The 26,031-nt window shown below is 44.9% G+C and overlaps 1 pseudogene across 1 annotated transcript in view; it reads right to left on the bottom strand.

The window, feature by feature from the left end:
- LOC309361281 (inositol polyphosphate 5-phosphatase OCRL-like) overlaps nt 1-23,248 on the bottom strand; it is a 226,629-nt pseudogene extending 203,381 nt beyond the window's left edge. The window contains exons 1-7 of the transcript in view: nt 23,219-23,248; nt 23,050-23,167; nt 22,773-22,967; nt 11,405-11,587; nt 10,574-10,673; nt 10,201-10,451; nt 559-612 (exon numbers count right to left, since the gene is read on the bottom strand). The product of the transcript in view is annotated as an inositol polyphosphate 5-phosphatase OCRL-like (transcript). The remainder of the gene's footprint in view (nt 1-558; nt 613-10,200; nt 10,452-10,573; nt 10,674-11,404; nt 11,588-22,772; nt 22,968-23,049; nt 23,168-23,218) is intronic.
- Between the last annotated feature and the right edge of the window lie 2,783 nt (nt 23,249-26,031).

Raw genomic sequence — 26,031 nt, 5'->3', positions numbered from 1 at the left:
CAGGCCTGTTTCAACACAAAATACCAATGCTCCTTATGCCAAGTGGGAGAAAGGTCGTCAACATGATGAACACACAAACCTTGGAGAGAAAAATGTAAAACAAAAAGCACCAGCAATTTAATTGGACTTAATGGAAGTCTCTGCTGATAAGAACATGTGAGCAACGCAGATTTTCCAGACAGATGCAAAACCTAGAGCAGGAAACCTTAGACCTTTCGATATTGCTGGACAGCAGCTATGCTGGGGCTGATGGGAGTCCAACAACATCTGGAGCGTGTGCTGAGCTAGGAAAGCCCTCTAACTGGGAAACGGCAGAGCAGTCCTACTTATTCCAAGGCAACCCTCCAACTTAATTGGGACTTGCTTCTAATTCAGGTTGCACAAACCGGCAACCTTAAAAAGCATTTGTAGAAGTCGCAGTCATCCTATGTTATAGCTACACTTTGCTCCTAACTGCCTGAAAGTGGTTTCTCTAGCCTAGGCTGGGGTATCCCAGACAAAGGAAATAAACAGGGCAATATCCTAAACCACCACATATAACACAAAGATGTCTCTCACCTGGTCGTAGGTCAGAAGTCTCTGAAGCTCATTTTTAGTGATCAGATGACAATGCTGGAAAAAAGCAAAGCAACCACAGCTACAGGCTAGTTCACGGGGTCGGGGGTCGGGGGGCAGCCTGCTGCCACTTCCTGCAATATGTAGTAAGACTGATAACTAGGATTGGGCAGTATGATCATATTAGGCTAGTGCTCTGTGAACTAGACTGGCTCTTGAACTGCTTCCAGGCCCAATTCAGAGCATCCCATTTGGCCTTTCAAGTGTTTCAAGGTTTGGGGAAAGGGTACCAGAAGAAGGCCCACTTATGTTTGCACTGCCTCTCCACTGACTAGAATCCCTTTCCCAGGGAACTCCTGCTCTTTCAAGCATGGCAGGGCCTTTTCAGTCATGGCACCCGACCTTTCAGAATAATCTCCCAAAGAGGTTCACCTGGCCCCTGCTTTGATGTCCTTTCAGCAAAGACTTTTAGAATTTCCCCTGGTTCTTGAATTCATGGGCAGGGCGCTTGTGGCCCTCCAAACCCTGCTGTAGTACACAGGAACATGGGAAGCGACCTTATATTGAGGCAGACCATTGACCCATCAAGCTCAGGACGGACTACATGGACTGGCAGCAGCTTTCAGGCAGAGATCATGCCCAGCCCTAGCTGCACACAATGGTGACTGAGCCGGGAACCTTCTCCATGCAAAATGGCCGCTCTGCTTTCGCGTTACTGCCCTTAACAAACTGCAACTCCCACCCCGATCACTGGAGAAGTTGCCCACATTTGCTATAATCTCATCTAATACATCTCTGCCACTCGGTTTATGTTGCTCTCTCCTGGCTGCTCTAGTAGAAACCTTAGTGGTGCAGCTGCAGCAGCAGGGATCGCCGACACTGCACCCTCCTGGTGTTGCTGAAGTGGAACTCTCATGAGCCCGTCAGCAAGGCCAATTCTTAGCAATTATGGGAATTTTGGTCAATCAACATTTGGAGAGCACAATGCTGCCTGCCATAAAGAAGGCTGATCACCGAAGAATTGATGCTTTTGAATTCTGGTGCCGGAGGAGACTCTTGAGAGTCCCAAGGACTGCAAGAAGATCAAACCTCTCCATTCTGAAGGAAATCAGCCCTGAGTGCTCACTGGAAGGACAGATCCTGAAGCTGAGGCTCCAAGACTTTGGCCACCTCATGAGTGGCCAATGGATCCAAACTACAAGAAAGAAGATTCCACCTAAACATTAGGAAGAACTTCCTGACAGTAAGAGCTGTTCGACAGTGGAATTTGCTGCCAAGGAGTGTGGTGGAGTCTCCTTCTTTGGAGGTCTTTAAGCAGAGGCTTGACAACCATATGTCAGGAGTGCTCTGATGGTCTTTCCTGCTTGGCAGGGGGTTGGACTCGATGGCCCTTGTGGTCTCTTCCAACTCTATGATTCTATGAGAAGAGAAGACTCCCTGGAAAAGACTCTGATGGATGAATGTATTGCCAAAAATGTTATTTTTGTTTCAGTCATTGCAAATTCTGGACAAGATGGACTGTTTCAAGAAGTGGCAGAAAGACATTTCTAGATTTGTCTGGCAGGGCAAGAAGCCCAGAATAAAATTTAAAATACTAACTGACGCAAAGGAAAGAGGTGGATTTGCCCTGCCAGACCTTAAACTTTACTATGAATCAGCAGCATTCTGCTGGTTGAGAGATTGGCTGCTTCTTGAGAACACAGACATTTTGTTTTTTTTTATAAATATTTTATTAGGTTTTTAATAAACAAATTTCCACTTTCAAATACATACTTCCATAGATCCAATGGACTCCCCCCATCTCCCGAGCACTGCATTCCCTGTGTAACCAAAACCTCAGCAATTTGTTAACTTATTTTATACATAACAATATATCTTCCATTTTATCGTGTTATCTGATGTAAACATTTCAGTACAATTGCATTAATTTTTAATTTTCACACAATAAAAATATTTCATTATCTCACTTCTGTCTTATAGTGTCTTATTTATCAATTCAGAAATTTGCCGATACTGAAGCTATACCTTCCTAGAAAGGAGCATTTTTTAACATTCATACAACTTATAATGCTTTTTCAAATAGTCCTTAAAATTTTCCCAAACTTCCTCCGTTTCTTCTTCTCCCGAGTCTCGAATTCTGCCAGTCATTTCAGCCAACTCCATATAGTCCATCAGCTGCGTCTGCCATTCTTCCAATGTGGGTAGATTTTGTGTCTTCCAGTGCTTTGCCAACAAAATCCTCGCTGCTGTAGTAGCGTACATAAAGAAAGTTCTATCTTTCTTGACCATCCTCTGGTCTACCATGCCCAGAAGGAAGGCCTCCGGTTTCTTAGGTAAGGTGAATCTCAGCACCTTTTTTAGTTCATTATGTATCATTTCCCAGAAGGCCTTCACTTTCGGGCAGGTCCACCAGAGGTGTAAAAATGTCCCTTCCTCTTCCTTACATTTCCAACATTTATTATCGGACAGGTGATATATCTTTGCAAGCTTGACTGGGGTCATGTACCACCGGTATATCATTTTCATAATGTTTTCCTTCAAGGCAGTACATGCCGTGAATTTCATTCCGGTGTTCCATAACCTTTCCCAGTCTTCAAACATAATGTTATGCCCCAAGTCCTGTGCCCACTTTATCATAGAGGGTTTGACAATCTCATCCTGTGTGTTCCATTTAAGCAGCAAGTTATACATTCTCGAAATTAGCTTAGATTTTGGCTCAAGCAACTCTGTTTCTAGTTTCGATTTTTCCTCCTGAAAACCCACTTTTTTGTCTGCTTTAAAAACTTCCTGGATTTGAGCATAATGCAACCAATCTCGCACCTTGTTTTTTAACTTTTCCATACTCTGTAACCTCCATTTATCTCCAATTTTTTCAATTATTTCCCAATATTTAGGCCAGTGGGCCTCCATATTGAGTCTTTTACGTGCTTTGGCCTCCATCGGTGAGAGCCACCTCGGAGTTTTACTCTCCAATAAGTCTTTATATTTTGACCAGACCATGAAAATTGCCCTTCTGACAATATGGTTTTTGAACAATTTATGAACTTTAACCTTGTCATACCACAAATATGCATGCCACCCAAAAGCATTATCAAATCCCTCCAGGTCAAGGACATCGGTGTTCTCCAATAAAATCCAATCCTTCAACCAGCAGAGGGCTGCAGCTTCATAATATAACCTCAAGTCCGGCAGGGCAAACCCCCCTCTTTCTTTCGCATCTGTTAGTATTTTAAACTTTATTCGGGGCTTTTTGCCCTGCCAGACAAATTTAGATAAATCCCTCTGCCATTTTCCAAAACATTCCACCTTATCCACGATCTGGAGGGCCTGAAACAAAAATAGCATTTTCGGCAATACATTCATCTTTATAGCAGCTATTCTGCCCAGCAAGGAAAGTTTTAATCTTGACCATATTTCCAGATCTCTTTTGATCTCTGACCAACATTTCTCATAGTTGTCCTTAAATAAATTCAAATTTTTGGAGGTCAAATGGACCCCTAGGTACTTTACTTTTTTGACCACATTTAGTTCTGTTTCTTTTCTGAACTCCTCTATTTCAGTAGTTGTCAAGTTTTTTGCTAAAACTTTAGTTTTTTGTTTATTCAGCTTGAATCCCGCCACCCGACCAAAGTCAGAAATTAATTCTAACGCTCTTTTAGTACTAGAGGCTGGCTCCTGTAATGTTAATACCAAGTCATCTGCAAAAGCTTTCAGTTTATATTGTTTCTCTCCGACCACAATTCCCTGTGTCAACCGGTCATTTCTAATCATGTTCAATAGCACCTCCAGGACTGAAATAAACAACAGAGGAGATAGAGGGCACCCCTGTCGTGTCCCTTTTTCAATTTTGAACTCCTCTGTCACCACGTTGTTTACTATCAATTTAGCTTTTTGTTCTGAATAAATTGCTTCTATTCCATTTTCAAACCCCCGCCCTACTCCCATCCTTTCCAAATTTTTCTTCATAAACAGCCAAGAAATGTTGTCAAAGGCCTTCTCCGCATCAATAAAAATCAACACCGCTCTTGTGTTTGAATTAATCTGTAAAAACTCCAAAATGTCAATGATGTTTCTTGTGTTGTCAAATAAATGCCTTCCAGGGAGAAAGCCTGCTTGGTCCTTATGAATCACTTCATTTAAGACTTTCTTAAACCTACTTGCCAAAATGTCTGCAAAAATTTTGTAATCCACATTTAGGAGTGAGATAGGACGGTAGTTTTTAAGTTGAGTTTTTTCAGATTCTAGTTTTGGGATCAACGTGATGAAAGCTTCTTTCCACGTTTCCGGTGCCTTCCTCCCCTCCATAATCTGGTTGCAAACTTCCAGCAATGGTTGTATCAATGAATCCTTCAGTACCTTATAATATTTGGAAGTAAGCCCATCAGGTCCCGGAGATTTGCCCAGTTGAAGGTTCTGAATGGCGCATTCAATTTCTTGAGTTGTAATATTACAGTTCAGGATTGCTCTCATTTCCTGGGGTATTTTTTGTAATCCATTAGTTATAACAAATTGGTCCACCTCTGAGCTTTTTTGTGGCCTTTGAGAATAAAGTTCTTTGAAATATCTCTGAAAGGACTTTCTAATTTCGTCGGGTTTCTGAACCATTCTCCCTTCAATCTCTAGATTTGTAACTGTGTTAAGTTTTTGTCTCTTTTTCAACTGCCAAGCCAACAATTTTCCACATTTGTTAGCAGATTCAAAGGATCTTTGTTTCATTTGTTTAATTTTCCATTCCACCTCTTGATTTATCAGTTTCGAATATTGTGCCTGGAAAAACTTCACTTCTCTCAATACTTCCTTTGATTTAGGCCTGGATCTCAGTTTTCTCTCTCCTTCTCTTATTTTCTCCAAGATCTTCTCCTTCTTTTCATTCCAGAGTCTTTTTTTAATCGTGTTCTGTTGTATTAGAAACCCTCTTATAACTGCTTTGCTTGCGTCCCAGATTATTCTTTTTTCCACATTTGTCTTTAAGTTTATTTCAAAATAGTCCTTTAAAACTTTTTGGGCCTTCTTAACAATCTCCTGATCTCTTAACAAAGCGTCATTCATTCTCCATCTGAACGATCCGGTTGTATTTAGTCTCAATTCCATTCTCAAGGCGTTGTGGTCGGAGCAGGTTTTTGGGCAGATTTCCACTTTTCTGGTCTTAGGTGCCAGCCCTCTAGTTATCCATATTTGGTCGATTCGCGTCCATGTCATATGGGCCTCAGAAAAAAAAGTTCCTTCTTTCCCTAGAGGGTTCTTGATCCTCCATATGTCAATCAAATCCAAATTGTCAGTCATTTCAAAAAAGGTTTTTGGTAGTCTGCCATCTTTCGTTATATTAGCACTTTGTGACTTATCCATATTCACTGAGGCGACACCGTTCATATCTCCCAACATGATAATGTTGTTATAGTCCAAATAGTCCAGCATAATCTCGTGCAGCTTCTTAAAAAATTCCGATTTTCCATCATTTGGGGCGTAGATTCCTAGAATTAAAAACTTTTCTCCTTGTGTCTGGATTTCAATTGCCAAAATTCTGCCCTGTTCATCTTTAAATACAAATTTTGGGGACAAGTTCTCCTTTGCATAAATCACCACTCCTCTTTTCTTAACTTTATCCGATGAAATAAATTCTTGGCCTAACCTTTTATTGATTAACACTTTTCTGTGGAGTCTTGTCACGTGCGTTTCTTGCAGGCAAATAATGTCCAATTGTTCTTTTTTCAAAATATGAAATACTTTTCTGCGTTTTTCTGGAGAATTCCCGCCATTTATATTCCAACTAAGAAGCTGTAGAGACATCCCGGCCTACTTCTTGGGTATCACAGTTGGGTATCTAATTTATCGTCCTTTTCCGGAAGCTGTGGTGCCGGGCCGCCTCCAGATGGTATGGATCCTGGTGGTAATCCCGGTGGTGGAGGCCAGGAATCTGCAGCTCTCTTTTGGAGGTCCTCCTCGTTGTCGTGTAAGAACTTCTGGTGGTCTTCTGGTGTTTTAATTCTTACCTTCTTTCCTCTATAGGTGAATGACAGACCTTGAGGAAATTCCCACCTATAAGGGATTGCGTTGTATCTTAACAATTTGGCCAAGTCTGTGTATGTGGCTCTAAGGTCCAACAAATATTTAGGAATGTCTCTATAAATTTCTGCCCTTTTGCCTTCAACTTCCAGGGATTTTTTAAAATGTTGGCCTAATATCTTGTCTCTTTCCTCTCTTGTTCTCAAACAAACCAAACAGTCTCTGGACTTATCTTTCTTAACCGATCTTCCTAGTCTGAAGGCCGTCACAATCCTGAAATCTTTATCTTCTTCAACCCCCCAAAATTTAGAAAACAACTCCGTCAAGAATTTCTCTAGGTTGCCCTGTTCCAACTCTGGGACAGCCCTCAGCCTAAGATTACATTCCTTACTTTTCAGTTCCACCATTGACAGGTAGGCTTGCTGTTCTCCTACCTGTCTTTTCAAAGGTCTTACTTCCCCTTTGATCTCTTCCACCTTCTTGCACGCTTGCTCAGCTTTTTGATTGGCTTCCGCAGCTAGTTTGTAGTTCTCCGCCGTAGCTCCTTGCAGTTTCTCAATAGCCTGAGTGTGCTGCGAAACCTGATCTGTTAACTTGCTGATAGTAGATGTAGCTCTATCAATTTTAGATGACTGATCGTCCACCTTCTTATTCAGAAGTGCCAGTTGTTCCAAAATTTGTTTCAAGACTGGATCAGTTCCTCCAGCTGCCATTTCTTCTGTAGCAGGCGTTTCAACTTCTTCCTCCTGCGCCGTCAGCACAGTTGGCACCGAGGATCTACGATGATGAATCAAGGTTGTTTGGACAAGCTGCCCAGCTCTCTTATCTTTTTTCTTTTCTTTAGCTTCCTCAGCTAAAGCTTCCTTAGCTTTAGCTGCTCTTGTTTTCGCTGGGCCACTCATTCCCCAGCTGCTGTTCAAGGTCGAATAGTCTTTCAATCCATGAGAAAGGCAAGCCCAGAGTATAAACAATTAAACCACAAAAAATCCCAATAGGATACAGTTCCCAGACCTCAATGCCTCCGCAAATCCACTAGGGGGGGTTTTCATAGGAAAGAAAGTTTCTTTTCCACCATCAAAGCTCCTATTTCAACTGAAGTCCCCAAGTTCAAAAAGGAGGCTTTCAGAAAGTTCTGTTTCAAATTGGTGCCACAAGGTAACGGAGAGGTTTCAATGACAGTATTAAAGCGATAGTGTATCCATCAATGCAACAGTTTATGTTAAGAAAAAAGTTTCAGCAGCCTGACAGTACTCCTTTACAACACTGGCAGTCCAATAACTCGGTTATCCCCTTCAATTCCACATCTCTTCACAGTAGGAGGAAGATTCTCTAACACAATGAACCAAAAAATTTACTTCTTCACTCTTTTCAATTTCTAGAAACACACAGTCTATTAATGCCCCTTCTTACTTCTTTCAAAGTCTCTTTTTAGCGCTTCAGCCCGCATCGGGTTCTTTTGCTTTGCTCTGATTAGCAGGACCGGAAGGCGGACTTCCTGTTACTCGCCTCCCGTTTTCAGCCGAAATAGACAAATTTAAATTAATCCTTAATCAGTTCTTTGGTACCCCTTACTCACGGGTAGATTGCAGCCAATTTCGATGTTTTTCAAGAAGAAAGGTCGGCGCTCATCAGCAACAGCAGCGCGGCTTCACTTCCGCGAAAAGAGCGATGAACTCACAGCGCCGCTCCCCCGTTCACGATCCGGAGCCTCTTACGAAGTCCCTTCCTCGCTTCTGGGGGGGCTTCTGGCACCCGCCGAGTCCCACGGCCACAGGCTCGCTCTGCCTGCGGTTTATCTGAATGGGTCTCCGCTTCGCCGTAGCGGACGACCCTTTTTCGCGGAGCCCCTCTTCACTGAGTAAAGAGGACCGCCATTGCCGTTTTGCGCCGCCTCCGGAAGTCCGAGAACACAGACATTTTGGACTTAGAAGGTTTCAACAATGTTTTTGGGTGGCATGCATATTTGTGGTACGACAAGGTTAAAGCACATAAAGCATTTAAAAACCATATTGTCAGGAAAGCATTGTTTAATGTCTGGATAAGATACAAAGACTTACTGGAAAATAAAACCCCAAGGTGGTTGTCACCAATGGAAGCAAAGGCTCAGAAAAAACTCAATATGGAGGCCAAATGGCCGCAATATTGGGAAATATTGGAACAAGAAGGAGACAAATTGAAATTGCAGAGTTTTGAGAAATTAAAAGATAAAGTGCGAGACTGGCTTCATTATTACCAAATAAGAGAGGCCTATAATTTGGACAAAAAAAAATGGCTTCCAGGTGGAAAAATCAAAATTGGAAACAGAACTGTTAGATCCCAAAACTAAGATACTTTCAAGAATGTATAACTTGCTGTTAAAATGGAATACGCAGGATGAAATGGTTAAATCTGCTATGATTAAATGGGCACAAGACATTGGTCATAACATTATGTTTGCTGACTGGGAACAATTGTGGACCACCGGTATGAAATTTATGGCATGGCATGTAATGCATTGAGAGAGAATATTATGAAAATGATATACAGGTGGTACATGACACCAGTCAAGCTTGCAAAAATATATCATTTGCCCGACAATAAATGTTGGAAATGTAAAGAAAATGAAGGTACATTCTTTCACCTTTGGTGGACGTGCCCAAAGATTAAGGCCTTCTGGGAGATGATCTATAATGAAATGAAAAAGGTATTTAAATATACCTTCCTGAAGAAACCAGAGGCCTTCCTCCTGGGCATAGTCGGCCAATTGGTGCCAAAGAAGGATAGAGCTTTTTTCATGTATGCAACAACAGCAGCAAGAATACTTATTGCAAAGTATTGGAAGACACAAGATTTACCCACCCTGGAAGAGTGGCAGATGAAGGTGATGGACTATATGGAATTGGCGGAAATGACTGGCAGAATCCGAGACCTGGGAGAAGAGTTGGTGGAAGAAGACTGGAAGAAATTTAAAGACTATTTGCAGAAACACTGTAAAATTAACGAATGTTAAAATGATGTTGGATTGAAAATAAGTGGCATTAGCAACAAAGTTATTAAGAATATGCAAAAATGAATTGATAATGGTTGGAAATAAAGAGTTATAATATGTTAAGATATAGAGATAAGACAATGAATGAGGGTAAGGATTTGCTGATTTGATTATGTAAAGGGGATACAAAAAGGGGAGGTGAGAGGAGGTCAAGGAAACAAGCAAATGAGTTTAAAGTTATAAAAAAACAGATTTGTTTTTATTTTTTCTTATTTTATTTTTGTCTTTTGTCTTTTGTATGTTGTATTTTTATTTTTATTTTTTCATGTATTTTTGTACTTATGTTTTTGTAAAACTTTAATAATTATTTCTTTAAAAAAGAGAAAAGACTCTGATGTTGGGAAAGATGGAGGGCACAAGGAGAAGGGGACGACAGAGGACGAGATGGTGGGACAGTGTTCTCGAAGCTACCAGCATGAGTTTGACCAAACTGCGGGAGGCAGTGGAAGACAGGAGGGCCTGGCGTGCTCTGGTCCAGGGGGTCACGAAGAGGCGGACACGACTAAACGACTAAACAACAACAAATGCTGCCTACCCTGAGCTACACACAGGCAGGAAAGTTACAGAAATGTGACTCAATTTGCTTCTCCAGATAGCGGAGACCAGCAAGTTACATCAGCCAAGGCTCTCTCCCTCCAAGCCCTCGAAACGCACTCGTGTTTCATGATTGTCAGCTGCGGCAGACCCTGGTCAGGGGGCAGGAAGCTCATCTGGGCACCGATATCCTTGTAATCCTGGTTTCGGCGCCCGAAGTCTTCCACGTGGGCAGCAAGGTGGGAATTGACCATGCAGAAGCTGGTATTGTTGCAGACAAGCCTCACGGCCACACGCCCCTTGTTACCCTGCAGGGGCGGAGCAAAGATGGCTGTTAGTGAGCAAGCAGGAAAGAGGGGGAACTGGTTGGCAGAGATTAGAAAAACAGACAGACAGACAGACAGACAGACAGACAGAAAGATCGACGTAGGGAATTCCGCTGTCAGGGTCTACTCCCCATCTTCCCCATGATGCCTGTGGCCACTGTCTCCCTCATCACTTCCTTGATGCGGCTGAGCTGGTCCTTCCTGACAAAGATGAGCACCAGCTGCACCTAGAAGATGCAAGGTACTGGGATGTCTACCAGCTCTGTTCATTGCTTGCTGTCCTGGGCCGGCTGGATGCAGATAGGAGTGGCAGGTGGCACCAACTGGGGATCCCCCAAGGGAAGAAGGCTCAGAGCCAGGGAACTGGTGGGGGGTCGTCCGAGGGAGAAGAGGGAGCAGACTGTGAGCAAGAGGAGGTGTTGGAAACTGAAGAGGCAGGAGGGCAGGAAGATTCTGTGGCAAACAGCAGCCCAGAATCCGAGGCAGAAGTGGAGGCTGGAGGCGGGGGTCAAGAGGCAGAGATCAGGCAGGCTGCTGAAGAAGCCAGGGGGTCTCCCCATCCTGCTGCGATCAGCTCCCCTCCCTGCTGGTCTCCCAGAACACAGAGAAATTAAGAGGAGGGAGCAAAGACAGGCAAGGTGTCAGAGTCTCAGGATGCTTGGGAAGGACCAGGGGGAGGAGGAGACTTCAGAGAGTGGTGGGTGGGTAGCAACCTTCAGCCTTCACAACTACCTCACTGGGGCAAGACCTGTTGGGAAAGGTTTCTGTGATCACGAGGCCTGCACGGTTTGGGTTTCTTTGAATAGAGAATGTTGGCTTCTTTTGAATAAAACACCACTGACACCAGGTGTTTTTTTCTTGCTGACCTCCTCCTCCTCCTCCTCCTCCTCCTCCTCCTCCTCACTCCAGCTCCTGACAGCTGTCTGGCTGCTGAAGAAATGGGTGGGGTTGGACTTACTTTCTTGTACTTGGATTTGGAACGCAAAGCCTTTTCCACAGCTGTCAGCCACTCTTGCTCCTTTGTCGAGTCCAAGTAGAAGAAAGCCTCTGTGCTCAGGTCCAGCTCCTGGAACCGAATGCCCAAGTGCCAAAGAGAAGGATGTGGAAGTGCAGGAATAGGACTCCAATCGGAACAGACGTGCTGGTCAAATATGCAAAGACAACAGGAGTGTGCAAGGGCAGGCAAGATCAGGACCAAGAACAAACAAGTAATACCAGCCACTTCTTCCTCAGCTTAGCTATTCGGGGCGCCAAAGGAGCTTTGCTAATGAAAGAAAAAAAGCTTTTCCCTTGTATTTTTTAAGATGTGTCAGCCAGCCTGATATCTAAGCACTATCCCAGTAGCCACAGGCAACCAGAAATTCTTTGAAGGCAAGTGAGTTGGTTGATCTCTCCATTCTTCCTTCACCTGGCAACCTGGTTTCCAGGCTGGCTTTCCGGGAGCAGAAAACCACCTCTCAGATCTGTTGTGCCAAGCTTGTTTGCTAGAAGATTACCCCGTAACACCCTTGTCCTCTTTGCAAACCTCCTAAAAGGCTAGCCTTCTGTGTTTCCATGCTGGCCATGAAGGAATGGGCATTCCCGACTCTGAAAACAGCACAGAAATACAGCCTGTCTAGTAAAGGGGTAAAAAGAGCAAGCTAAACAGCCTCTGTAAAACAGTAGCATCTGAAGCTGCTAACCACATACTGATAAACATATCATAAAAGGAGACATGAAAAACAAATGGCCACTGGGTACTACTAACAGTGGGACACGGGTGGCGCTGTGGGTTAAACCACAGAGCCTAGCACTTGCAGATCAGAAGGCCGGCGGTTCGAATCTCCGTGACGGGGTGAGCTCCCGTTGCTCGGTCCCTGCTCCTGCCAACCTAGCAGTTCAAAAGCACGTCCAAGTGCAAGTAGATCAATAGGTGCCGCTCCGGCGGGAAGGTAAACGGCATTTCCGTGTGCTGCTCTGGTTCACCAGAAGCGGCTTAGTCCTGCTGGCCACATGACCCAGAAGCTGCACACCAGCTCCCTCGGCCAGTAAAGCGAGATGAGCGCCGCAACCCCAGAGTCGGTCACGACTGGACCTAATGGTCAGGGGTCCCTTTAACTTTACCTTACTACTAACAGTACGAGGAAGTAACCAAAGCAAAAACTCAAAAACTTTGTTTGAAGTAGTAAGCTTAGCATTATAAGGATGACCCACACCAAGTGTTGGGGGGGGTGTCACACCTCCCTTTCCTCCAGCACAGCTTTTAGGAGGAGTTCCAAAGGTTTTGCTTCAGTTTTGGATTAACTGCATCTTGTCACAATGTCTGAAGCTGCACAAACCGCTTCATTTGAACCATGGCTCCTTGAAACAAGCCCATTTCCAATCGTGGGTTTACAAAGCTGGTCAAATGAACCACCTTAGGATCTGGACACACCAAACTGTGGTTAATTTAAAATCCAAGTGGAAGCTTCCCAATAGGCTTGGGGTGGGGGAGAGGTGTGCAAACCTGGAGGAGAGGCTGCCGTCCTGCTCATAATATGAAGCCACGGTTCAGTATGTGGCACCAAGGGAAATTGCCCACCACAACTAATACTTTCAATTACCCACCCATGTGGCCTGAGTGAACAGGACAGACTTTGCCTGGCACCCAACAATAAAGCTGTCATGTAGATGTCGCTTTCTCCAGCCCCAACTCTGATACAGGTTATAATAATAATAATAATAATAATAATAATAATAATAATAATAATAATAATATATTATTTATACCCCGCCCATCTGGCTGAGTTTCCCCAGCCACTCTGGGCGGCTCCCAATCAGTGTTAAAAACAGTACAGCATTACATATTAAAAACTTCCCTGAACAGGGCTGCCTTAAGATGTCTTCTGAACGTCAGGTAATTCTTTATCTCTTTGACATCTGATGGGAGGGCGTTCCACAGGGCGGGCGCCACTACCGAGAAGGCCCTCTGTCTGGTTCCCTGTAGCCTCACTTCTCGCAATGAGGGAACCGCCAGAAGGCCCTCGGCGCTGGATCTCAGTGTCCGGGCTGAACGATGGGGGTGGAGACGCTCCTTCAGGTATACAGGACCGAGGCCGTTTAGGGCTTTAAAGGTCAGCACCAACACTTTGAATCGTGCTCGGAAACGTACTGGGAGCCAATGCAGATCTCTCAGAACCGGTGTTATGTGGTCCCGGTGGCCACTCCCAGTCACCAGTCTAGCTGCCGCATTCTGGATTAATTGCAGTTTCCGGGTCACCTTCAAAGGTAGCCCCACGTAGAGCGCGTTGCAGTAGTCCAAGCGTGAGATAACTAGAGCATGCACCACTCTGGCGAGACAGTCCGCGGGGAGGTAGGGTCTTAGCCTGCGTACCAGTTGGAGCTGGTAGACAGCTGCCCTGGACACAGAGTTAATCTGCGCCTCCATGGACAGCTGTGAGTCCAAAATGACTCCCAGGCTGCGCACCTGGTCCTTCAGGGGCACAGTTACCCCATTCAGGACCAGGGAATCCTCCACACCTGCCCACCTCCTGTCCCCCAAAAACAGTACTTCTGTCTTGTCAGGATTCAACCTCAATCTGTTAGCCGCCATCCAACCTCCAACCGCCTCCAGGCACTCACACAGGACCTTCACCGCCTTCACTGGTTCTGATTTAAAGGAGAGGTAGAGCTGGGTGTCATCTGCATACTGATGAACACCCAGTCCAAACCCCCTGATGATCTCTCCCAGCGGCTGCATGTAGATGTTGAAAAGCATGGGGGAGAGGACAGAACCCTGAGGCACCCCACAAGTGAGAGCCCAGGGGTCTGAACACTCACCCCCCACCACCACTTTCTGAACACGGCCCAGGAGGAAGGAGCGGAACCACTGTATGACAGTGCCCCCAGCTCCCAGCCCCTCTAGACGGTCCAGAAGGATGTTATGGTCGATGGTGTCAAAGGCCGCTGAGAGATCCAGCAGAACTAGGAAACAGCTCTCACCTTTGTCCCTAGCCCGCCGGAGATCATCAACCAGCGCGACCAAGGCAGTTTCAGTCCCATGGTGAGGCCTGAATCCCGATTGGAAGGGATCCAAATGGTCCGTTTCCTCCAGGCGTGCTTGGAGTTGTTCAGCAACCACCCGCTCAATCACCTTGCCCAAGAATGGCAGATTTGAGACTGGGCGATAGTTGGCCATTCACCACCCCGCAGAGCCCATCGCCCAGCCCTTCCCGGCTCGCTTTTATCAGCCAGGATGGGCAAGGATCAGGGAGACAGGTGGTCGGTTTCACTCGTCCAAGCAGCCTGTCCACATCCTCAGAGGTAACAGATTGGAATTGATCCCATGTAACAGGACCAGACAGAACTCTAGCACTCTCCCGCCCTGGCCCTGCTCCCACGGTGGAGTCTAGCTCCTTCTGAATCTGAGCGATTTTATTCGCAAAAAACTTTGCAAAAGCATTGCAGGAGGTCTTGGGGTCCCTACCAGGCCCCGGTGGTACAGGTGGTTCTGATAGATTGCGAACCACCTGAAAAAGTCTCCTGCTGCTGTTTTCTGCAGATGCAATGGAGGCGGCGAAGAAGGCCCTCTTCGCCGTCGCCATTGCCACTTGGTAGGCTCGACGTTGAGCTCTAACCCGTGTCCGGTCTGATTCAGAATGAGTTTTCCGCCACCGGCGCTCTAGCCGTCTCAACGATTGTTTCATCACCCTCAGCTCCGGGGAAAACCACGGGGCTGTCCGGGCTCCATGCAATCGGAGAGGGCGCTTCGGAGCCAGACAGTCAATAGCCCTGGTTAACTCCGCATTCCAGCGTGCCACCAGGGAATCAGCTGAAAGGCCATCAACTTGGGATAAAGCATCCCCTACCACTCTCTGGAAGCCAATTGGATCCCTTAAGTGGCGGGGGCGGACCATCCGAATCGGTCCCACCTCCCTGCGTAGGGGAAGGGTTGCGGAGAAGTCCAGTTGCACCAGGAAGTGATCTGACCATGGCACTTCTTTTGTTTCGCTTTTAGTTAATGTCAGATCACCAACATCCGTAGAGGTAAACACCAAGTCTAAGGCATGTCCGTGGCTATGAGTTGGGCCAGACTTATTCAGGGACAGCCCCATGGAGGCCATGCTTTCCACGAAGTCCCGAGCTGCCCCTTGTAAGGTCGTGTCGGCATGGATGTTAAAATCCCCCAGGACAACCAAGCTAGGTGTCTCCAGGAGCATATCCGCCATGACCTGAAGCAGCTCGGGCAGGGAATCCTTGGTGCAGCGGGGAGGTCGGTACACCAGTAGGAATCCTGTACTGCCCCTATTGCCCAACTTCCAGAACATGCACTCAGAAAACTGGGTCTTCCCAATAGGACGCCTGGTGCAGACTAATGACTTCCTAAAAATCACTGCAACCCCCCCCCCCCCGCCCACATGACCTGGGTTGCTGTGCGTAAGAGAAACCTGGTGGGCAAGCAGCGGCAAGGACAGGCCCATCTGCTTCATCCAACCAGGTCTCTGTCACACATGCCAGATCAAATCCTCCATCCACAATCAGGTCGTGGATGGCAGTGGTTTTATTCATCATTGACCTGGCATTGCACAGCAACACTTTCAGGTCATGTGGGTTTCCCTTGCTGATTACTGTATCCTTCCGGTCAGGACCAGACCTGGAGGCAGGGATAGTCCTCAAACAACGACTAAACCTGCCTCCTCGGTAATGACATGGTCTGGTCTTAGCATAACTCCTCCTCCTGCCCGTGATCACTGAGATCGGGTGTCCCAATACATCTCCCCCTGTGGAACCTGCCCCACCCAATCTATTGGCTGAGGCCCACTCCCAGGCAGCCATGACCCTTCCCCTTAAAAGGCAAAATACAAACTATATAATAATTTAACAGAATAATAATAATAATAAAACAAAACAGAACAGAACAAAACAAAACAAAGCAAGAAACAATAGCCCTGACTAAATGCTTATCCCACCCCAAGCAAAAATAAAGTAATGAAATAATATAATATTATAAATAAAAAAACAACCACTATTTAAAGTGCTGCAAATTAAAAGCGATTAAAACATTTAAAACCATTGTGTCCATTGCTGCCGGTAGCTGCTCTAAACTGTAGTGGTAGTCACTTCCGGAGGTGGCGCGAAGGGTAATGGCTGCCCTTTCCTAACTGGGAAGGGTGCTCCGTCCGAGAACGGGTCGTCCGCTACGGCGAAGCGGATACCCACACCGGAAAACTGCAGGCGGCAGAAGCCTGCAGCCTTGGGACCCGGCGGGCGCCAGAAGCTGCCCCCGAAACGTTGAAGGAACCCCGTAAGGGGCTCCGGATCGCGGAGGAGGCAGCGGTGCTGAGGGTCGTTCCGCAATCGGCGGAGAGAAGCCGCGAAGCCGTTGCCGGTGAGCGCCGACCTTTCTTCCTGGATTTGGCTTTTAAAAGACAGCAATCCGTGAGTAATAGAGACTTTCAATCAATTGGAGACCAATTTGAGACCAAAGTAATTGAATTTGGCTGAAAGCGGAGGACGAAAAAGAAAAAGGAAGTCCGTCTTCCGCCGCCATTGAACTTGAACGCAAAGAGCTGGAGGAGTGGAGGCTGTGAGTAATTTTTTTATTGACTGGATCTGAGCATTTACTGAGCTGTATTTAAAGACAGAAAAGGAGTTTAAGCATTGGATTATGTGTTAGCATGGACTTTGAAATCTTTTTCTGCTGAAGTTACAATTTAAAGAAGGAAACCAGGGCTGGAACTGCCTGGTAACAGTAGCAATCAGTTTGCAGACCCAAGCATTTTGATACACAAACTGGGAAAACCTGAGAGGTTTGGACTTTGTTACTTTATAACATCAATTGAAGTACCAGCAAGCACTGTTTTGAGACATTGTGTTTTTATAATACCAACTCTGCTAAAAACTTAACATTGGAAGGTTTTTGGACTTTAACTTTTATTTCTGGGTAATCCTTCCTGAGAAGACATTTTAGGCTCCCCCTAGAGGTTTTTGGACTTAACGGCAGTGATATTGTTTTACTTTCCATTTCTTGGCCTGCTGGCTGAGTGCTGCACCTGGGCCGTCTTTTTCTCATGGGAACAACTCAGCTTGACCTTGACTATTAGATAAGTTTGGAATGAGTGGCGCAAAGAAAAAGGAGACTAAGGAAAAAGAACAAAGACCAAGAACGAGACAAACAACTTTAGCCTCAACTTTACAGCAACGTAGATCGTCTGTGCCTATCTTACACTCTGAGGAAGAAGCTGCCTCCTTGCCACAGGCAGGGGGAGGAGAGACAGAGGATTTACAATTGGAGGATATGGCTTCAGGATCAGCCTCTTCCATTCTAGAAAAAATCTATGAAAAATTGGAATCTTTGGACAAGAGAGTGGAATCTTTGGACAAAAAGGCTGATGAGCAAACTGCGAAAATAGATCAGAACACAGAATGTCTAAATAGAATAACTGGGCAAGTGGCACAGAACACTCAATCGATTGCAAAATTGGAGGAGGCTGCAGGGGAAAACAGGAAACTGGTTGAAGACACTAGCCAAAGACTTGGACAGTTGGAAAAAGAGGTAAGACCACTCAACAAACAAGTAGGTGAACACCAGACCTATCTTTCGATGATTGAATTGAAGAATAGGGAGACTAATTTAAGGATAAGATCTGTATCTGAAGTAGAAGAAGACAAACTGGCTGAGTTCCTGACCAAAATATTTTCTGTGCAGTGGAAACTTGAGGAAAAAGACTTTAAAATTACATCAGCTTTTAGGCTGGGAAGATTGATAAGAAAAGACAAACCCAGAGATTGCTTGATAACATTGAGATCAAAGGAGGAAAGGGACAAGATTTTGGGCCTACATTACAGAAATTCACTGGACATTCTGGGTAAAAGAATTGAAATTTATAAGGATATTCCTAGACAGCTGTTGGATTTGAGATCCGAATACTCGGAATTAGCAAAACTATTGAGGAGCAACTCAATCATCTTTAGGTGGGATTTCCCTCAAGGATTATCGTTTACTTTTAGAGGGAGGAAGATTAAAATCAGAACATTGGAAGACAGAGACAAATTTCTGAACCAGTACGGAGAAGACCTTCATAAAGGACTTGGATCATTGCCGGAGCCTGGAGCACCAAAGGAACCGGCACCCTTGGATGACAAAGTACCACCCCCTGAAAAATAACCAGATTTATACAGGATGTCTCTGCAACTTCTGAGCTGGAACATAAATGGCTGCAACATTCCCGAGAAAAGGAAGAAAATCTTTCACATATTAAAAAAGGAACAATTGGACATTATTTGCTTGCAAGAAACACATGTGACTAGGCTCCACAGAAAAATTCTGGTAAATAAAAGACTCGGCCAGGAATTTATATCTTCAGACAGAGTAAAGAAGAGAGGGGTGGTGATATATGCAAAGGAGAGCCTTTCACCCAAATTATTATTTAAAGATGAACAAGGCAGAATTTTGGCAGTCGAAATGGAGAAAAAATCTTGTTATTAGGAATTTATGCACCAAATGAAGGGAAATCGGAATTTTATAAGAAGTTGCATGAGAGCATGCTGGAATATCTGGACTTTGACAACATCATCATGATGGGAGATATGAACGGGATTGTATCAACTAACATGGATAAGTCGCAAAGTCAAAAAGTTACCAAAGATGGCAGACTACCAAAGACCTTTTTTGAAATGACAGACAACATGGACTGGATTGACATTTGGAGAACGAGAAACCCCTTGGAAAAGGAAGGAACATTCTTCTCTGAAGCCCATCTGACTTGGACAAGAATCGACCAAATATGGATTACTAGATGTCTGGCACCTAAGGTCAGAAAAGTGGAAATCTGCCCAAAGACCTGCTCCGACCATAACGCTTTGAAAATGGATTTGACATTACTACCAACCGGCACCTTTCGATGGAAGATGAATGACAATTTATTTAGAGATCAGGAGATTATTAAAAAGGCCCAAAAAGTTTTGAAAGACTATTTTGAAATAAATTTGAACACAACGGTGGAAAAAAGAACAATTTGGGACGCAAGCAAAGCTGTGATGAGAGGGTTCTTAATACAACAGAATGCTATCAAGAAAAGGAAACAAAATGAAAAGAAAGATAAGATTTTGGGAAAAATAAAAGAATTAGAAAAGAAGCTAAGAGGAAACCCGAAGTCGCAGCCGATTCTGAGAGAAATTAAACTCCATCAGGCACAATATTCTAAACTGATAAATCAGGAAATAGAATGGAAGATTAAGTCAATGAAACAAAAAACGTTTGAATCGGCAAATAAATGTGGGAAACTGCTGGCCTGGCAGTTGAAGAAGAGACAAAAGTTGAATACAGTAACAAATTTAGAAATTGAAGGAAGAAATATTCAGAACCCTGTGGAAATCAGGAAATCTTTTCAGAAATATTTCAAGAAACTATATACTCAAGGGCCGCAAAATGAGGTTGAGATTGAACAATTTTTGAAAAAAAACAGTCTTAAAAAATTTACACAAGAAAATAGACTACTCCTGAACAGTCAAATAACACGACAAGAAATTGAACATGCCATTCAGAACATGAAGTTGGGCAAATCTCCAGGACCAGATGGTCTGACCTCCAAGTATTACAAGACAATGAGTGATTATTTGATTCAACCTTTGATGGAGGTCAGCAATGAAATTCTGGAGGGAAAGAAGGCGCCGGAATCGTGGAAGGAAGCTTTTATCACGTTGATACCAAAATCAGAAACTGAAAAGACACAACTTAAGAACTATCGCCCCATCTCCCTTTTAAATGTGGATTACAAAATATTTGCTGATGTTTTAGCAGGCAGACTTAAAAAAGTTCTGAATGAAGAAATTCATAAGGACCAGGCTGGCTTTCTCCCAGGTAGACATATGTTTGCAAACACAAGGAACATTATTGACATTTTGGAACTTTTGCAAACAGATATAAACACTAAAGCAGTGCTGATATTTATAGACGCGGAGAAGGCCTTTGACAACATCTCTTGGAAATTTATGAAGGGAAATTTAAAAGAAATGGGAGCGGGGCGGGGTTTTGAAAATGGGATTGATGCAATATATTCAGAACAAAAAGCTAAATTGATAGTTAACAATGTGGTAACGGAAGAATTTAAAATTGAAAAAGGAACACGACAAGGCTGCCCGATTTCCCCTCTGTTATTTATCTCAGTTCTGGAGGTGCTCCTGAACTTGATTAGAGGTGACCGGCTGGTGCAGGGGATTCAGGTCGGAGCGAAACAATATAAACTTAAAGCTTTCGCAGATGACCTAGTTTTGACATTGCAGGAGCCAGAATCTAGTACGAAAAGAGTATTACAACTGATACATGATTTTGGTCAGGTGGCAGGATTTAAGCTAAATAAGCAAAAAACGAAGGTGTTAGGGAAAAACATGACAGACACAGAGTCAGAACGGTTTCAGAGAGAAACAGAATTATCATTGGTGAAAAGGGTAAAATACCTAGGGGTTAATATAACAGCCAAAAATCTGAGTCTATTTAAGGATAATTATGAAAAATGTTGGTCTGAAATTAAGAGAGACTTGGAAAGTTGGGCAAAACTGAAGCTTTCTTTGTTAGGCCGAATTGCTGCAATTAAGATGAATGTGCTGCCAAAGATGTTGTTCTTGTTTCAAACATTGCAAATTGTGGACAAAACAGAGTGTTTCCGGAGGTGGCAGAGAGATATTTCTAAATTTGTCTGGCAGGGCAAAAAGCCCAGAATCAAGTTTAAGATACTAACAGACGCAAAGGAAAGAGGGGGCTTTGCCCTGCCAGACTTAAGGTTGTATTATGAAGCCGCAGCTTTCTGCTGGTTAAAAGATTGGCTACTTCTTGAAGACACTGATGTGTTAGATCTGGAAGGTTATAACAATGCTTTTGGTTGGCATGCATATTTGTGGTATGATAAAGTTAAGATCAATAAGGCCTTTAAGAACCATATTGTCAGAAAAGCAGTGTTTAATGTCTGGACAAAATACAAAGACTTACTGGAAAATAAAACTCCAAGGTGGCTCTCACCTTTGGAAGCTAAGGCCTGGAAAAGACCCAATATGGAAGCCTACTGGCCAAAATATTGGGAACTGTTAGAAAAAGACGGAGATAATTGGAAATTGCAGAGTATGGAGAAAATGAAGGATAAAGTGCGAGACTGGTTACACTACGCTCAGATTAAGGAAATTTTTAAAAGTGACAAAAAGTTAGGATTCCAGGTGGAGAAATCGAAGTTGGAAACAGAACTGTTAGAACCTAAGACTAAGGTACTTTCAAGAATGTATAACTTGCTGTTGAAATGGAATACACAAGACGAAATGGTTAAGTCGGCTATGATAAAATGGGCACAGGACATTGGGCATAACATTATGTTTGAGGACTGGGAAAGGTTGTGGACCACTGGGTTGAATTTTACTGCATGTAATGCTTTGAAAGAAAATGTAATGAAAATGATATATAGATGGTACATGACCCCAGTTAAACTGGCCAAAATATACCATTCGTCAGATAACAAATGCTGGAAATGTAAAGAAAATGAAGGAACATTCTACCACCTCTGGTGGACTTGCCCTAAAGTGAAGGCCTTCTGGGAAATGATATATAATGAGTTGAAAAAGGTATTTAAGTATACCTTCACCAAGAAACCAGAGGCCTTTCTCCTGGGCATTGTCGACCAGAAGGTGTTAAAGAAAGATAGAACATTTTCCATGTATGCAACAACAGCAGCAAGGATACTACTCGCTAAGAATTGGAAAACTCAAGATCTACCCACACTGGAAGAATGGCAGATGCAACTGATGGACTATATGCAACTGGCGGAGATGACTGGCAGAATCCGAGACCTGGGAGAAGAAAGGATGGAAGAAGATTGGAAGAAATTCAAGATTTATCTACAAAAATATTGTGATTTAATGGAATGTTAAGAAGGATGCTTGGTTATAAACAATTGGCCATCACTGAAATAGATCAGGATTTGATGATAAGAGAGATTAAGAGAAACAAATTTGCAGGAGAACTATTTTATTGTAACTAAATAAGTGGTCACAAAATTTGGAAATAAGATGATAATTTGCTTGACAAAAATTTATTAACGATGTAAATGGGAGCGGGAGGCGTGAGGAAGCTCAAGGATGACACGAAATTTTGTTAAAACAAAGCAATACTGTTTATTATTATTGTATTTTTTTTTCTAAAAACCCTAATAAATATTTATATATATAAAAAAAAATAAACTGTAGTGGTAGTGCAGGCCCCGCCCCCTAGGCCGGATGGAGTTGGCAGGAGAGGGAGCGGTCCTCCCAACACTCACGCAAGCAGCAGCAGCAGCAGCCGTGTCCCGGAAGCCTCTCTCAGGCCTCTTATGCTGTGGTGGTTCCACTGGTCTTTGCACTTTGGCATGATCTGAGCTGAAATTCTGGGTGTTGACATATTCCTTCTCTCTCTTGGCGAGGACGTGCTGGATGAGTCCCTCTCTCTGTCCGGACTGCGGATGTGTGGAAGGCACAAAGAGCTGGCGCATAGTGTGGGTCATTGGGGTTGCTTCTTGCTCATGCTCTCCTTGTCACGGATACGACTCAGGGAGATGAGAACACAACTCAAGTAGTCCTTCAAAGCAAGGAGGCGGGAGGGCACAGTACACCTCTAAGGCAACTTACAGCCTGCTTGGTGGCAGCGGTGGGGGTGGAGGCTCCCCATTTGCTGATTCTGCAGGTTTCTTTCCTTCTCCATGAAGTTATCCTCGAATCCCAGAATTCCCGAGAGAGGAAAAGACTTCTGAGGTTAGAGAGGCTTGTCGCCGGAAATCACCCCCCCCTCCATGAACACGTGTAACGCACAAGCACCACACTCACACATGCACGCATCTCCCCTCCCTGACCCCAGAGATGTCCCTTTAGAGGGCCATCTCTTAACAGCCTTCTGTAAATAAGGAAGCGCTAGTCTGACAGCTCTTCTCTACAGCGCTCCGCATCGCCCTATCTTTATTGTGAGTAGACCGGCCGCCTGAACTTTAGGTCAAACGGCGGCCGCCTCAGCCAATCAACATTGCCGAACAGCGCCCCTTGCGGCGGCCACGCTGGTACTGCAGGCTGCAAGCGCCTTTTCCTCACCTTTTGACAGCTCTCGATACAATGTTTCCGAGTTTAATTGACCGTGACTGATGTAATCAAAATGTAGCAAGTAACTTCCGAAAGGCGAAAGTACTTTGAACTTCAAGGACAATATTCTTTATAAATTCACCAAAAATCAGCCGTACATCGGATTTTCACCGGACCACTTTTATTTTGCTACATATTACAAGGACTATCAAAGGGGGGTGACCTGATGTGGGGCAGCCATAATCCCTTGACCGAGCGGTCACGTAGTCAGCGGCCCTTCTCAGCGGACGTGACTACCTTGATAGCCATCATGATGGGCTCAGACAGAAGGCTATCAAGGACACAATAAACTGCACCCTTTAGTGTATTCCATGCGGACTCGCACAAAAGGACTCTGACCGGATTCCCCTCAGGGGGCAGGAAACTTCGCCCTTCTCTTTTGTTCTTGTAAATAACTCATATGGGGAGGGGAGAGGAGGCTCCGACCAGGTGTCAGGTCACTCAGATTACCTGTGTAGCCCCTCCTCGACTCCTCCTAATATTAATGTAATCATGATGTAAATGTGATGTAATTCTGGGGGTGTAGCATAGGGGATTAGCAACTAATAAAAGTTAGGGTCTCCCTTTGTTCGGGGCTTCCATCTTGCTTCACCTCGTGGGCGGTGGGAGTCCTGTCGCGACAGTCTTTTCTTGAATAAAGACCGAGCCTACTGGCTGCTGTTTTGCTCTGAATTGCTCTGGTCGGTGTCTTCATTTGTCCAAGAGAGCCCTCGGACTTTCCTGTAACAGGCTTCAGAACCGTTTGGGGAAGTTTCGGGAAAGGAACTTAGAAAATACTTAACTGCAGGAAAATGTTCCTGCCTCCCCACAGCACCACATTTGCCGGACAATTGCCTCTCAGCTTATGCATGTTTAGGAAGGATTGTGGAGGCAAGAGGTCCTCCCCTCAAGGCCTTTTCCTCTAAAGGAGGTAGACTGGTCTTCTCCAATCCTCTGGCCACTGCTGAGTTTTCCAAACTTGCTGGCATATTGCGTGTAGCACCTTAACAGCATCATCTTTAACAAAATTTAATAGTTCAGCTGGAATACCATCACTTCCACTGGCCTTGTTATTAGCAGTGCTTTCTAAGGCCCATTTGACTTTGCTCTCCAGGATGTCAGGCTCAAGGTCAGCAACCACACTACCTGGGGTGTATGAGACATCCATATCTTTCTGGTATAATTCCTCTGTGTATTCTTGCCACCTCTTCTTGACGTCTTCTGCTTCTGTGAGGGTCTTTCCACCTTTGTCCTTTATTATGGTACTCTTTGTATGAAATGTTCCTTTCATAGCTCCAGTTTTCTTGAACAGATCTCTGGTTCTTCCCATTCTGTTGTTTTCCTCTATTTCTTTGCATTGCTCGTTTAAGAAGGCCCTCCTGTCTCTCCTTGCTATTTTTTGGAAATCTGCATTCAATTTCCTGTATCTTTCACTATCTCCCTCGCATTTTGCTTGCCTTCTCCAAGTCCACCTTTCCTTTTGAAGCAAAATGTCATTGAAATGGGGGAGAAATGCCCTGCATGAAGTCTTGGGTTTGCAATTTGGGGAGAGGGAAGACTGTCTGCGGCGCTGGGGAGCAGGCAGGCTAGCGAGGCCCCCTAGATCTAGAGACCCATGGCTTCTGCCTACTTAGCCTATACATAAATCCGGCCCTGCCTATGTCACAGTGAGCACAGGCCCATCGATCACGTGCAAGGCATTCTGCATGTTGGGAAGGAGCCTCCTGTTCTGGGCCAGGTGGAAGAGTGACACCAGCAGAAGACTGGGTGGTGGGGTCGAAGCTGATCCCGGGGAGCACGTGAGGAGTCAAGGCTTCCCGCATGAAGGCCTCGCTTCCCCTAGAAGTCCCTGCCTCCTGGTCTGTGTTCGCTTTCTTCTTCAGGTACAGCGCCAGCATGTTCTGGATGGTGCACCTGCTTTCGGGGGAGAGCTTGTCGAACTGGTCCACACTAGAAGAATAGCCATGAGACGGGTGAGACTCCTGCAAGGCGTCCCCAAAGTCAGGGGAACATAAGCGCATTTGAAGAGCCTTGCTGGCTCAGGCCAAGGCCCATTCAGTCCGACATCCTGTTGGCATGTAGTTGGTCCACCACAATTGCAAGATTATTGCATCCTTCAGGAATGGTGTATCCAGCTCCATCTGAGTCATCATCCAGGCACGCTGTGGAGCTGCATGGATGAGAGATGGGCATCTTCGGCCAGTCAGGGCTGAAGAGCTGGCAAGATCCCCTGTACTGAGCCGGAAAGCAAACTCTTTGGCCTCCGAGATCTCTCCCGACTCTCAGCAGCCCTCACTGTGAGCCATACTAGAGGAATGTTGTCCTGCATTTGCTGAGCTACAACACAGGAGCGCACCCCCAGGGGGCCATGATGTGGTAACCCTGGCGAAGCATTGCAGAGCAACTGAGAAAGCAGAATGATGTTTGCGTGGACAGTCCATTAGAAAGCTGCACTATTATTGCATCGATAGCACATTGCAGAATACGGCCCCCCTCCAGGCA

Source organism: Podarcis melisellensis (genome assembly GCF_964234715.1).
Source record: "Podarcis melisellensis genome assembly, chromosome: W".
In the NCBI taxonomy this organism is placed as follows: Eukaryota; Metazoa; Chordata; class Lepidosauria; order Squamata; family Lacertidae; genus Podarcis; species Podarcis melisellensis.
The sequence above is the reverse complement of the archived record's forward strand: the minus strand, read 5'-3'. Positions and strand labels throughout refer to the sequence as shown.